Raw genomic sequence first — 15,698 nt, 5'->3', positions numbered from 1 at the left:
ACATACATACATACACAGATCACATACATACATACACAGATCACATACATACAAAGAGATGCTACACACAGATCACATACATGCACAGATCACATACATACAGAGACATGCTGCATACACAGAGCACGTACATATAGAGACATGCTGTATACACACAGCACATACACACACAGATCATATACATACTCAGATCACATGCATACAGAGACATGTTGCATGCACAAAAAACATACATACACAAATCACATACATAAATACACAGATCACATACATATACACACATTGTAGAGGACTTACCAGTCTCCTCTTCTTCAGTTCTTCTAAACTCCAGCATAGTACAGGACTTGTGGTGACATCAAGTTCCTTAAACAGTCTCAACATTGGAAACTACATTGATATTGTCAATGTAAATTCTGCTGTAGATGCTGGGGGCCCCTAGGAAAGTGGGGGCCATGGGCAATTGCCCAGCTTGTTCTCCACCTAATGCCGGCTGTGATCCTACCCCATTAACCAAGGTCATCCCTGATATCCTCACCTTCAGCTGCTATGACATAACTATAAACACAGCCCAAAAAAAAACAATCACTGCCAGAATTTTATGTTAGCAAATCGAAGAAAATAACAAAAGAGCGGGTGGGCGGGTCATTCACTGGTCCTAGAACCGCAGGGAAATCAATGATCCATAGCTCTTTCTCTTCTTTTAAGATATCTTCAGATTAATGTACCCTTTCCCACAACATTTTACCCAAACCTAAACTGAGTCCCAACACATGTGACCTGAACTCTAACCCCACGCCCCTTAATTTTCTTTTGTGGATGTGCAAAAACTGTCTATTAACCCTTTCCTGGCCTTGTCCTTCCAAATCCCTGTCATGACCAGGCCTACACTTTAACTACGCCTGTTGCAGCCCCTATCTGTCCTGTGTTGAGCAAGTCGGTGGCCGTTACTCAGGATGGAGTTTATACCTGACAATTAGAGAAGTGTCCTAATAGATCTGAATTAGGCTACATACACACATCCGTAGTCAGAGTACTGTCCACTTTTTCTTGGACAACACTTGGCTCCATGAAGCAGAATGAATGTATTCAATCATTTGTTAAAATTATGGATTCGAGATAAGATCCTTGAGACTGAAAACATGTCCTATTCTGATCCAATTTGCAGATCAGACTTAGCCATTCAAGTCTATGGGTGATCCATGAGACACAGATGCAATTTGGAAGGCTTTAGTTTACATGTTACAGTATATCTGTGACTCACAGATCTGTTGCTTAGTGATAATCTTTAAAAAAAATGTGATCTTCCAAGAGTTTTTTCACTGGCTTGGAGGCAAGCATCCATCTTCAGTGGGAAAAAGGAAGAGAAAGAAGCAACTAGGATGATACTCGAGGATAAAATTGGTCTGTTTTTCAAGGAGAAGTCATTACACTGTGTGCAGAATTATTAGGCAAATGAGTATTTTGAACACATGATACTTTTTATACATGTTGTCCTACTCCAAGCTGCATAGGCTTGAGAGCCAACTACCAATTAAGTAAATCTGGTGATGTGCTTCTCTGTAATGAGGAGGGGTGTTGACGAATGACATCAACACCCTATATAAGGTGTGCTTAATTATTAGGCAACTTCCTTTCCTTTGGCAAAATGGGTCAGAAGAGAGATTTGACGGGCTCTGAAAAGTCCAAAATTGTGAGATGTCTTGCAGAGGGATGCAGCAGTCTTGAATTTTCCAAACTTTTGAAGCGTGATCACTAGTGTTGAGCGAGCATGCTCGACACTGCTCGTTACTCGCCCGAGCATCACGCTACTCGGGATGTTTGGCGAGCACCGAGCATTTCCGGGTTACTCGGGCGGGAGCTCGGGTCTCCACCCTGCACGTTTGGCGCTCTTTACAGAGCCAATGAACATGCAGGGATTGCCAGCCAGTCACTGTAATGCCACAGCCATGTTGTTTGTGGGCATTACAGTGATTGGGTGGCCGCACAGCGTCACCTCGAGTATTTAAAACCGGGCGCCGCCATCTTGGACACAGTTGCTCCGGAGCAGCCAGTGTAGTGTCAGTGCTGCTGAGTTAGGGAGAGATATATAGTGCGAAATAGTTAGTGTAGGGTCTCTAAAGGCTGCCAAATCAAACAAATAGTCCTTCTCAGGACTAATATCCATCCCAGATATCAGGCAGGCAGGCTGTATAGGAGACGCAGTGGTTATACCAGCAAACGCTGCATTACAGTCCTGTGTGCGCCTGTTGGTCAAATTGCTAGACTTATCACCCCGGTTTCAGGGGCCAGGAAACATTTTTTTTTTTTTCATCTAAATCCTGTATTTTTTTTTTCCTTAGACTGTACAAATACGCGGCTTATTAACCTTTTGATATCCCCCCCCCAAAAAAAAATTGAGTGTGTCTGTGACTGTCCAGACACCAATATATCTGTTTAAAAGAGTCTGGAGTAGGCCAGAATAAAAGAACTGTGGTTTTGCAGTTCCACGGGTCAAATCTCTGTATTATCCTGATTTTGGCATTTTTGCCGTAAAAAAAACTGTAATAGTGTCTCTCTGACTGGTCAGACACCAATATATCTGTTTAAAAGAGTCTGGCATACGCCACTTAACTATAACTGTGGTTTTGCAGTTCCACGGGTCAAATCTCTGTATTATCCTGTTTTTGGCATTTTTTGACATTAAAAAAAAACAGTAATAGTGTCTCCCTGACTGGTCAGACACCAATATATCTGTTTAAAAGAGTCTGGTGTGCGCCACATAACTATAACTGTGGTTTTGCAGTTCCACGGGTCAAATCTCTGTATTATCCTGTTTTTGGAATTTTTTGCCGTAAAAAAAAAACAGTAATAGTGTCTTCCCTGACTGGTCAGACACCAATATATCTGTTTAAAAGAGTCTGTTGTAAGCCAGAAAAATAGAACTGTGTTTTGCAGTTCCACGGGTCAAATCTCTGTATTATCCTGCTTTTGGCAGTTTTTGCCGTAAAAAAAAACTGTAATAGTGTCTCCCTGACTGGTTAGACACCAATATATCTGTTTAAAAGAGTCTGGTGTACGCCACATAACTATAACTGTGGTTTTGCAGTTCCACGGGTCAAATCTCTGTATTATCCACTTTTGGGTCTTTTTACATAAAAAAAACAGTTTGAGTGTGTCACTGACTGTTCAGCCCCAAATATATCTATTTAAAAAAGTCTAGTATACGCCAGTAAATTAGAACTGTGGTTTTGCAGCTCCACGGTTCAAATCTGTGTATTTTCCAGCTTTTGGCCTGTTTTACATAAAAAAAACAGTAATAGTGTCTCCCTGTCTGTTCAGTCACAAATATATCTGTTTAAAAGATTCTGGCGTAGGCCAGACCAATAGAACTGTGCGTGGCAAGGGACGAGGAACTGGACGTTCTACTGATGGTGCATGTAGAGGACGGGGCCGTGGCCAAGGTGAAAATGTGCCACAACCAACAGCCACATCTTCTCGCTCCCACTTCTTGACCGAATTACTAGGAAAGCACACTACAACACCAGTATTGTGAATTGATCAGTGTGAACAGGTCATTAATTGGATAACAGATAATACTTCCAGTTACCTGGGCACCACCACCTCCGGTCTGTCTTCCACACGGTCAAGTTTTAGTAGCAGTAAGTCTCGACTGCATACTCTTCCTCACCCTGATGCTCCTTCCTCCCACCATGCCGAGTGTTGTCAGACAGCAACTGATCCCACACTTGGACATTCTGAAGAGCTGTTCACTGATCCATTTTCATATTTGTGCCCCTCGCCTGCTCCACTTGCAGTGGTGGAAGAGGAGATCCCATGTAGCGATGCACAAATATTTGAACAGCTACGGCAAGAGAAAATCGACACTGGCAATTTGTCACAAGAGGTGGATGATGACGAGACATAATTGCCATGAAGTGAGGAGGAGGATGGTGCGCAAGTGGAAGAGGAGGAGGTGGTGGACGATCTAGAAACTGACCCAACGTGGCAGGAGGACACACAGACCGAGGCAAGTAGCACACAGGGGGAGGGAGGCAGAGTACCCCAACAGGCAGGAAGAAGCAGTGTAGTGGCCGCACACAGAAGGCAGGCAACAGTTCCCCGTAACACCAACACAAGGGACGTTGCCAGTACAACCGGTAGGTCTTCCAGAGTATGGAATTTTTTTAAAGACTCTGCTGATAACCCCAAAAGGTCATTTGTACCACCTGCCATGCCAGCATCAGCAGGGGTGACAAAACTACCAGCCTGACCACCACCAGCATGATCAGGCACATGGCAGCAAAGCACGTGACTTTGTGGGGCGAACCCCAGGGCCCACGACCAGTGTCAGCGGGTGTCACCACTGCTTCTTCCGCTATTGTGCGTGTAATAGAACCCCCTGTTGTGCGTGCAATGCAATCCCCTGTCCATACTGCATGCAAAGATGCCCCCTCCTCTCAGTCTTCACTTGTTATGGCAGTTTCTCAAGAAACAGCATCAACGTCCAAGTCGACGTCCCACTGCAGTGTTCAATTGTCCATATCCCAGAGCTTTGAATGAAAGCGCAAATTCGCAACCAACGCCCCACAGGCCACAGTCCTAAATTTGCACATTTCACGACAGCTTGAGTTGGAAATGCTGCCTTTTAGGCTGGTGGAGATGGAATCCTTCCGCAACCTTCTGGCGGTGGCCATCCCTCGGTACTCGGTCCCCAGCCGACACTATTTTGCCCGGTGTGCCATCCCCGCACTACGCAAGCACGTGTCCCAAAACAGCTGCCGTGCCCTCAACAACGCAGTTACTGGGAGAGTCCACCTGACAACGGACACGTGGACAAGTGCTTGTGGCCAGGGACGGTACATCTCCCTGACGGCACACTGGGTAAACATAGTGGAAGCCGAGACCCAGTCGGACCTTGGGACGGAACACATCCTCCCCACACCGAGGATTGCGGGCCCTATGTCAGTCAGAGTTGCCCCCACAGAGTACAGCTCCTGCGCATAATCCTCCTCCTCCTCCTCATGGTCAGCCTCCATCTCAGATATCACCACATCAGTTACAAGCTGGAAGCACTGCAGTACTGCCTCAGCCAAGCGGCTACAGGCTGTGCTGAAACTCATAAGCTTAGATGGTAAACCTCACACTGCTTGTGAGTTGAGGACAGCTGTGAAAGAGCAGGCAGATCTGTGGCTGAGACCGCTGAACCTACATCCATGCATGGTTGTGTGTGACAATGGCCGTAACCTGGTGGAGGCTCTGAGGCGAGGCGAGATCACACACGTACCATGCCTGGCTCATGTGCTTAACCTCATGGTTCAGCAGTTTCTTAAATCATACCCCGAGTTGCCAGATCTGCTCATCAAAGTACGCCGGCTGTCAGCTCATTTTTGCAAGTCGGCTACAGCAGCGTTTGCAGCTTCCGGCACACCGACTGGTGTGTGATGTCCCCACATGTTGGAACTCTACCCTCCACATGTTGCAAAGGATTTGTGAGCAGAAGAAAGCAGTTGTGGAGTACCAGCTGCAACAAGGCCTACGATATTCAGTTCAGACTCCACACATAAGACCTCAGGAGGGTACCTGGATGTCTGACATATGTACCATCCTGACAAACTTTGAGGAGTCCACCAAGATGGTGAGTGGCGATGACGCCATCATTAGCGTCAGCATCCCACTTGTCTGTCTTTTGCAACGGTCTCTGCAGAGAATTAAAGAGGAGGCATTGCAGCCAGAGTATGATGAGATGGATCAAGAACCCATAATGGCGATTACAAACAGCCCAGCCTCATCTCATCCCAACGTGCATTGGGGGATAATAAGGGAGAAGAGGAGGAGGAGGAGGAAGAACAGGAGCTGGTATCATGCGCTGTAGACGGTAGTACATGTACAACTGTCATACAGTCGGTTCAGCGTGGATGGCCTGAGGACAGGGGGGAGGAGGAGGAGGAGGAGGAGGAGGAGAGCATGGTCAGTCGTCATCTTTGTGAGGACACGGAAGTCTTGCCCGTTACCAGTCTGGCACGCATGGCTGACTTTATGTTACGCTGCCTTAACCGTGACCCTCGCGTTGTCAAAATGTTGGGTGACAGTCATTACTAGTTGGTGACACTTTTAGACCCCCGCTACAAGGAGAACTTTCACTCTCTTATTTCTGAGGTGGAGAGGTCTACAAAAATGGGGCAGTACCAGAAGGCCCTTGCTGCAGAACTGTTAAAAAAATTCCCATCTGAACACGCTAGCGGCAGAAGTTACAGTTCATTGCCCAACCAAGGCGTACAGGCGAGAGAGATGCAACTCCTATCCAGCAGAGGCAGGGGAACACTGTCAACATTCTGGGACAGTTTTCTGAGACGCGCCCAGCTTACAGCTTACAGGCCCTGAGGAGTGGGGTACTCTCACATGGAGTGGAAAGTTTCAAAAGATGGTGAGGGAGTACCTTGCCGACAGTACCAGCGTCCTCCTTGATTCCTCTGTGCCTTTTAATTATTGGGTATCCAAGCTGGACACTAGGAATGAACTCGCTATGTACGCCTTGGAGGTACTGGCCTGCCCTGCCGCTAGCGTGTTATCGGAGCGTGGTTTTAGTGCCACTGGAGGAATTATAACTGATAAGCGCACTCGCCTGTCAACTGACAATGCTGACAAGCTGACCCTTATCAAAATGAACAAGGGCTGGATTGGGCCAGACTTCTCATCACCACCAAATGACAGCAGAGTAACATAAAGTCAAATCCACTGTGTTATTTCAGGATGTGTATTCCCATGCACCGCTTCACACCCACACATGGGTATAGGCTTCATCATTTCGGCTGTATTTTGCTCTTCACCTTATCCTCAGACTCCACGACCACTATACCACCAGGGTGACTGTGGTTCGTGTTGCCAGCATTGCAAGTTCCTTCATCCTAATTTTTGGCAGCTTTTGCTTGGAAGACATAGGCAAAGACTATGGGAGACCCACTCCCCAATAATGGGAATAATGTTTTTAATATGTTGTCCTGAATGGCTCTTGTAAGGGGCATTAAAACCGTCTTGTTAAGATACTGCGACCTCCACCACTTTTTTCAGGGGCATTAAAACCGTCTTGTTAAGCTACTGCGACCTCCACCATTTTTTCAAGGGACATTGATATTGTGTTTTTATTCCACTGCAACCTCCACGTGTCCTCCAAGGGGCATTAAAACCATCTTGTTAAGCTACTGTGACCTTCACCTCTTTTCCCAGGGGCATTAAAACCATCTTGTTAAGCTACTGCGGCCTCCACCACTATTTCAAGGGGCATTGATATTGTCTTTTTATTCCACTGCAACCTTCATGTCTCTTCCAAGGGGCATTAAAACTGTCTTGTTAAGCTACTGCGACCTCCACCACTTTTCCCAGGGGCATTAAAATCGTCTTGTTAAGCTACTGCGACCTCCACCACTTTTCCCAGGGGTATTAAAACCGTCTTGTTAAGCTACTGCGACCTCCACCACTTTTTCAAGGGGCATTGATTTTGTCTTTTCATTCCACTGCGACCTCCACGTCTCTACCAAGGGGCATTAAAACCATCTAGTTAAGCTACTGCGACCTCCACGTCTATTCCAAGGGGCATTAAAACCGTCTTGTTAAGCTACTGTGACCGCCACCACTTCTCCAAGGGGCATTAAAACTGTCTAGTTAAGCTACTGCGACCTCCACCACTTTTCCAAGGGGCATTAATATTGTCTTTTTATTCCACTGCGACCTCCACGTCTCTTCCAAGGGGCATTAAAACCGTCTTGTTAAGCTACTGAAACCTCCACGTCTCTTCCAAGGGGCATTAAAACCGTCTTGTAAAGCTACTGCGACATCCTCCACTTTTCCCAGGGGCATTAAAACCGTTTTTTTAAGCTACTGTGACCTCCACCACTTTCCCCAGGGGCATTGGTATTGTCTTTTTATTCCACTGCGACCTCCACCATTATTCCAAGGGGCATTAAAACCATCTTGTTAAGCTACTGCGACCTCCACGTCTCTTCCAAGGGGCATTAAAACCATCTTGCTAAGCTACTGCGACCTCCACAACTACTCCAAGGGGCATTAAAACCGTCTTGTTTAGCTACTGCGACCTCCACCACTTTCCCCAGAGGCATTGATATTGTCTTTTCATTCCACTGCGACCTCCACCATTATTGCATGGGGCATTAAAACCATCTTGTTAAGCTACTGCGACCTCCATGTCTCTTCCAAGGGGCATTAAAACCATCTAGTTAAGCTACTGCGACCTCCACCACTACTCCAAGGGGCATTAAAACCGTCTTGTTAAGCTACTGCGAACTCCACCACTTTTCCCAGGGGCATTGATATTGTCTTTTTATTCCCCTGCGACCTCCATGTCTCTTCCAAGGGGCATTAAAATCATCTTGTTAAGCTACTGCAACCTCCACGTCTCTTCCAAGGGGCATTAAAACCGTCTTGTTAAGCTACTGCAACCTCCATCATTTTCCCCAGGGGCATTAAAACCGTCTTGTTAAGCTACTGCGACCTCCACCACTCGTCCAAGGGGCATTAAAACCGTCTTGTTAAGCTTCTGCAACCTCCACCACTTTTCCAAGGGGCACTGATATTGTCTTTTTATTCCACTGCGACCTCCACCATTCTTCCAACAGGCATTGCATTTCCTCTTAATTCTAGTCAGCTTTTGCTTTTCAATGCATAGGCGAACACTAAGGCAGACCCACTCCCCAATAATGGGTAGAAGGTTTTTAGTATGCTGTAATCCACGTCTGTTTCAAGGGGCATTGCATTTCCTCATAATTTTTGGAAAGCCTTCCATTCACTGCTTAGACCAACAGTGCACAGGAGACCCAGTTGCTATAAATGGAAAAAACGGTTTAGTTAAGGCCCTCTGACCTCCATGTCACTTCCAAGGGGCATTGGAGTGCCTCGAAATTTTTGATAGGCATTGCACTCACTGCATGCCCTATAACTGTGTAGAAGAACTGCTCCTTTTGGTACAGAAACATATCCTACAAAACTTGTGTGGTTGACTGGCCTGATATTGATGTGAATGGTCCCTGTTCCTCCTGCTCTTTCTCCTTTGCCACCACCTCATCCATCATTCATCACCTGAAGCTTTGTTTTAACGGGAGTCATAGAACTGGGATAGTAGCAGGAAAACATCCAGCAATCCTCGGAGTAGGCAGGATATGCGCCAAAACGCTGACCACCTCAGGCCTAGCTGCTACTATATACATGATCTTGCATTCCAAGAAAACAAAGCAGACGCTAACTTCTATCATCATCGTCATGCTCCTCACCTTGGCACTCTCAACTCCCCTGATGGAGAAGTCAGGGCCCACCGGAGGAGTCTGGTTCTCTGGTGGGCTTGAGCAATGCTGCACTAAAGCAGGCCAGGCTAAGAAAAGTGTGGGTGAAGTTTGAAAGAGAAATAGGGGCGGCTGGGGACCGTTTATGGACACCCGGCCGCCCCCAGGCGGCTGGGGACCGTATGTGGACACCTGACTGCGGGGTGGCTGGGGACTGAGTATGGACACCCGGCCGCCCCCTGGTGGCTAGGGACCGAGTGTGGACACCCGGCCGCCGGGCAGCTGGGGACTGAGTATGGGCACCACGCTGCCGAAGCAGCCATGAGGTAGTGGCCAGCTTCGGCCTCCTCCAAACTAAAAGTCCCCATTTCAAGTGCAAGCTAGCAGTATGGTATTGCAGCCTGGGGGTGGGTGGGTGTTTGGTTGCACACTTACGCTTGCATTCCAAGAAAACAAAGCAGATGCTAACTTCTATCATCATCATCATGCCCCTCACCTTGGCACTCTCAACTCCCCTGATGGAGAAGCCAGGGCCCACCGGAAGAGTCTGGTTCGCTGGTGGGCTCGTCCAATGCTGCCCTAAAGCAGGCCAGGCTAAGAAAAGTGTGGGGGAAGTTTCAAGGAGAAATAGGGGCGGCTGGGGACCGAGTGTGGACACCCGGCCTCCCCCTGGCGGCTGGGGACCGAGCGTGGATGCCGGGCGGCTGAGGACTGTGTATGGATACCTCGCTGCCGAAGCAGCCATGAGGTAGTGGCCAGCTTCGGCCTCCTCCAAACTAAAAGGCCCCATTTCAAGTGCAAGCAAGCTAGCAGTATGGTAATGCAGCCTGGGGGTGGATGGGTGGAAGGCTGCATACTTGCGCTTGCATTGCAAGGAATGGGGGAGGTACAGTTGCACACTGTCCTGGGACAAGGACTTGCACGGGGATAGTTGCAAGCCTGCATCTTCTGATGCGGAAAGGATCACTTCTGATGGGCACACTTTTAGGCAGTGACTTGTGTGTCAGAGATGCTTCCAGGGGTCTTTCCCATGCTGTTCCCATGTCTTTTCAGCACTGTATGCATGTGTCACACAGCACATGACCAGATAAGATTGTAAAATGTTAAAATGACATTTCCCGGTGAATGCATTTGTCACGGTTGAAAGCAATACAAAAGTGCAAAAACGCATAAAAAATGCTACTTGTGAACATAGCCCAAGGTGTGGAGGAGTATTTTTGTTTTGGGTCATTTATTTTACCTTATACACAAGTCTTTACCCTGGAAAGGAAGTTCCTTAACATATTTCACAGGAAAACCGTTTCAGTTTAGTTTTTGAACGTTTTAGTGTGAGCCCGTTAAAGTGGCTTAATACCTCTGACCACGTTGTTGACAGCAGTGACCTGGGGGTCATAAATGCTTCCTGGGGCAATGCCCATGCTGTCCCCATGTCTTTTGAGCACTGTCACTATCGTTTTGGGCACTTTTTAGGCTTTCTACAGACTGCCAGGGGTGCCACCGCAAAAATGCTCGGGTCTCCCATAGACTAACATTGGGCTCGTTGCTTGGGTCGAGCACCCGAGTATCACTGTGAGCTCGGCCCGAGCTTCGAGCACCCGAGCATTTTAGTGCTCGCTCAACACTAGTGATCACCGAACAATCAAGCGTTTCATGGCAAATAGCCAACAGGGTCGCAAGAAGCGTATTGGCCAAAAAAGGCACAAAATAGCTGCCCATGAATTGAGGAAAATCAAGTGTGAAGCTGCCAAGATGCCATTCGCCACCAGTTTTGCCATATTTCAGAGCTGCAACGTTACTGGAGTATCAAAAAGCACAAGGTGTGCGATACTCAGGGACATGGCCAAGGTAAGGAAGGCTGAAAAACGACCACCTTTAAACAAGAAACACAAGATAAAATGTCAAGAATGGGCCAAGAAATATCTTAAGACTGATTTTTCAAAGGTTTTCTGGACTGATGAAATGAGAGTGACTCTTGATGGGCCAGATGGATGGGCCAGAGGCTGGATCAGTAAAGGGCAGAGAGCTCCACTCTGACTCAGATGCCAGCAAGGTGGAAGTGGGGTACTGGTATGGGCTGGTATCATCAAAGATGAACTTGTGGGACCTTTTCGGGTTGCGGATGGAGTGAAGCTCAACTCCCAGACCTACTGGCAGTTTCTGGAAGACAACTTCTTCAAGCAGTGGTACAGGAAGAAGTCGGTATCGTTCAGGAAAAACATGATTTTCATGCAGGACAATGCTTTATCACATGCATCCAACTACTCCACAGCGTGGCTGGCCAGTAAAGGTCTAAAAGAAGAAAAAATAATGACATGGCTCCCTTGTTCATCTGATCTGAAGCCCATAGAGAACCTGTGGTCCATTATAAAATGTGAGATCTACAGGGAGGGAAAACAATACACCTCTTGGAACAGTGTCTGGGAGGCTGTGGTGGCTGCTGCACGCAATGTTGATCGAAAACAGATCAAGCAACTGACAGAATCTATGGACGGAAGGCTGTTGAGTGTCATCATAAAGAAAGGTGGCTATATTGATCACTAATTTTTTTGGTTTTTGTCTTTGCATGTCGGAAATGTCTATTTCTAAATTTTGTGCACTGATATTGGTTTACCTGGTGAAAATAAACAAGTGAGATGAGATTATATTTTGTTTTTATTAAGTTGCCTAATAATTCTGCACAGTAATAGTTACCTGCACAGACAGATATCCTCCTAAGATAGCCAAATCTAAAAAAAACCCACTCCAACTTCCAAAATTATTAAGCTTGGATATTTATGAGTCTTTTGGGATGATTGAGAACATAGTTGTTGATCAATAATAAAAAATAATCCTCTAAAATACAACTTGCCTAATAATTCTGCACACAGTGTATTATGGGGGACTTCAACTACCCTGAAATACATTGGGGAACAGAAACCTGTAGTTCAAGCAAAGGTAATAGGTTTTAGACAACTTTGAGAGACAATTACCTTTCACAACTGGTTCAGGACCCAACAAGAAGGGGGGCAATGCTAGACCTAATATTAACCAATAGTCCAGACTGCATATCAAATATACGAGTTGGGGTCACTTGGGTAATAGTGATCACAAAATAATAAGTTTTCATTTATCCTTTAATAAGATGTGTAGTAGAGGGGTTACAGGGACACTAAACTTCAGCAAGGCAAATTTCCAACGGTTGAGAGATGATCTTAGTGCAATAAACTGGGATGATATCCTGAGACATAAAACTACACAAAGCAAATGGGAGACATTTATTAGCATCCTGAATAGGACCTGTGCACAATATATACCCTATGGGAATAAACATGCTAGAAATAGGAGGAAACCACTATGGATAAATAGAGCTGTAAGGGGCGCAATATGGGACAAAAAGAAAGCATTTAGAGAACTAAAGCAAGTAGGTAGTGATGAGGCATTAAATAAATACAGAAAAATAAATAGATTCTGTAAAAACCAAATCAAGGCAGCAAAGATTGAGTCAGAGAGACTCATTGCCAGAGAAAGTAAAAATAATCCCGAAATATTCTTTAACTACATAAATAGTAAAAAACTAAAAAATGATAGTGTTGGCCCCCTTAAAAATAGTCTGGGTGAAATGGTGGATGAGGAAAAAGCCAATATGCTAAATTATTTTTTTTCAATAGTATTTACACAAGAAAATCGCATGACAGAAAACATGATTAGTGATAACAAAAGTTCTCCATTAAATGTCACTTGCTTAACCCAGCAGGAAGTACGGCGGCGTCTAAAAATCACTAAGGTTGACAAATCGCCGGGCCCAGATGAGATACACCCGCGAGTACTGCAGGAATTAAGTAACGTCATAGATAGACCATTATTTTTAATCTTTAAAGATTCCATAATAACAGGATCTGTACCACAGGACTGGTGTATAGCAAATGTGGTGCCAATATTCAAAAAGGGGCCAAAAACCGAACTTGGAAATTATAAGACAGTAAGCTTAACCTCTACTGTTGGTAAAATCCAGGAGGGTTTCCTAAGAGATGCTATACTAAAGTATCTGAAGAAGAATAACCTCATGACCCAATATCAACATGGGTTTACGAGGTGTTGGCATATGCAACAGATCAGGACTTATTATAAGAGAAAGGAGGACTTTATACTAACCAGACAGCAGATGGCGATAGTGTGTAAAGTTATATGCTTGCTGTATGGTGGGAGGAAAGCTCTCAATTGTTGGTTGTTTTTACTTCCTGTGTTTTCTCTCTTTCCTGAATGTGTTATGTAAGCAGCACACGGACTGTGTAACACTGAATTGTATCTCATGTTTAACCAGTATGAAGTAAATACTGTTTACTCAAGATATCTTGCTGATTGAAGCTCTTGTAAGTACAGTGGTGACTGTAAGAAGATGCACTCTGCGACAGGTTATGGGCCCAGGCAACCCAGGCCGGAGCCCAGACACTAAAACCCAGACACTACAGGACTGCTGTACAAGAGGATCCTGGTTTATAACCCCAGATAACGGAGCACACAGATAAGCTCTGTAAACAGAAGGAAATAAATCCAGATACAGAGTGACAAAGGAATTCATGATCCCAGGAGCTGGATATAATTACAGAGAATTCAACACAGGCAGGACATACAGGAACTATCAGCAAGAAAAAACAGGAGAATATCTTCAGTACAACTCTCTAAACAAGTAAGATTATATAAAGATGAGGAGTAACACAGAACTGAAATTCACAGTAGCTAAACTGAATAGTGAAAATTATCAGTTATGGAAATTCAAAGTAGAGATGTTATCTCAGGATGATTTATGGGAAGTAATTGTTACAGAAAGACCAGATCAAGATAATCAGACATGGGATAAGAAGAATAGACAAGCGAGAGCCACCATTAGCTTATTAGTGGATGATGCTCAATTAATACATATAAGAAATGAAGAAACAGCTAAAGGAATGTGGGAAGAATTAAGAAAACTGTGTGAAAGACCTAGCTTGAATCACAAGTTATTTTTATTAAGAAAGCTTTACAGTATGAGATTGAGTGCAAATGACGACATGCAGAAGCACATATTCTCAATGATGGAAATTATATCACAGCTAAGATCTATTGGTGAAGACATTAAAGAAAATCATGTAGCAGCCATATTATTGTGCAGTTTACCAGATTCGTATACAGCCTTGATAAATGCCCTTGAGACGAGACCAGAAACTGACATTACATTACATTTTGTGAAAACAAGACTAATAGATGAATATCAGAGAAGAAAAGAACAAAGAAATGATTCTTCTACTGAAAAGGACAGTGAAAACGCTCTTAAAGCTACTGAATTTAAAAAACCCTTTAATAAAGAGACAAGAGAATGCTTCATATGTAAGAAAAATGGTCATTTAAAGAAAGACTGTACCATATGGAAAGCAGAACAACAAAAATTACAACATAAAAAGCATACACAGAAAGTAAAAAATACAATTTGTGATTCATGTGAGAATAATTGGAATGGCACATTTAAAGTAACAGACAAGAAATCATCACTTGGTTAGTTTATTGATTCAGGAGCAACGAGTCATATGACAAGTGACAAGAATTTCTTTACTGATCTTGATTTAGATAAGAAAGAAGCCATTTATCTTGCAGATGGAAGTAAAATAACCGCAGAAGGTATCGGACAAGGTATGCTAAATTGTTCAAACAAGTTCGGACAAGATTCAAAGATACTTGTACAGGATGTGTTGTATGTTCCAAAATTGGAAGCCGGATTATTATCTGTGAAACGTTTAACAGCAAAAGGACTTACAGTAAAATTCAAAGAGTGTGCAATTATTGCAGGAAACAAGGTGATAACCAAAGTCAAGGCAGATGAACAATTGTATCATTTTGACACACCAAAGGAACAGATGAAGGTATGTACACATGATCACAAAAACTGTATTCACATGTGGCATAGACGTCTAGGACATAGACACCCTGACAGTATAAGGGAACTACAGAGAAAAGAATTGACAAAAGATTTAAAGATATCAGATTGCTCAATTACCGTAAGATGTGAATGTTGTATAAAATCCAAAGCCACAAGGATATCTATTCCAAAAGAAAGTGAGATGAAAAGCGAAAGACTACTTGATTTGGTGCATACTGACGTATGTGGACCCATGAAAGTGACTACATCAGGAGGCAATAGATACATGTTGACTTTTATAGACGACTACTCAAGATACACAGTCACATACTTAATTAAGAACAAAAGTGAAGTTTTTGATAAACTTGTAGACTATGTAACAAGATCAAGTAACAAATTTCAAAGGAAGCCAATTGTCATCAGTAGTGATAATGGAGGTGAATTTACAGGTCACAGAATAGAAGACTACTTAAGACAAAATGGAATAGAACACCAGAAAACTGTTCCATACACACCTGAACAAAATGGAGTAGCAGAAAGGAAAAACAGAACTCTAACGG

Source organism: Phyllobates terribilis, unplaced genomic scaffold (assembly GCF_046119375.1).
Source record: "Phyllobates terribilis strain yellow unplaced genomic scaffold, ASM4611937v1 Scaffold_1__5_contigs__length_1240528914, whole genome shotgun sequence".
In the NCBI taxonomy this organism is placed as follows: Eukaryota; Metazoa; Chordata; class Amphibia; order Anura; family Dendrobatidae; genus Phyllobates; species Phyllobates terribilis.
The sequence above is the reverse complement of the archived record's forward strand: the minus strand, read 5'-3'. Positions refer to the sequence as shown.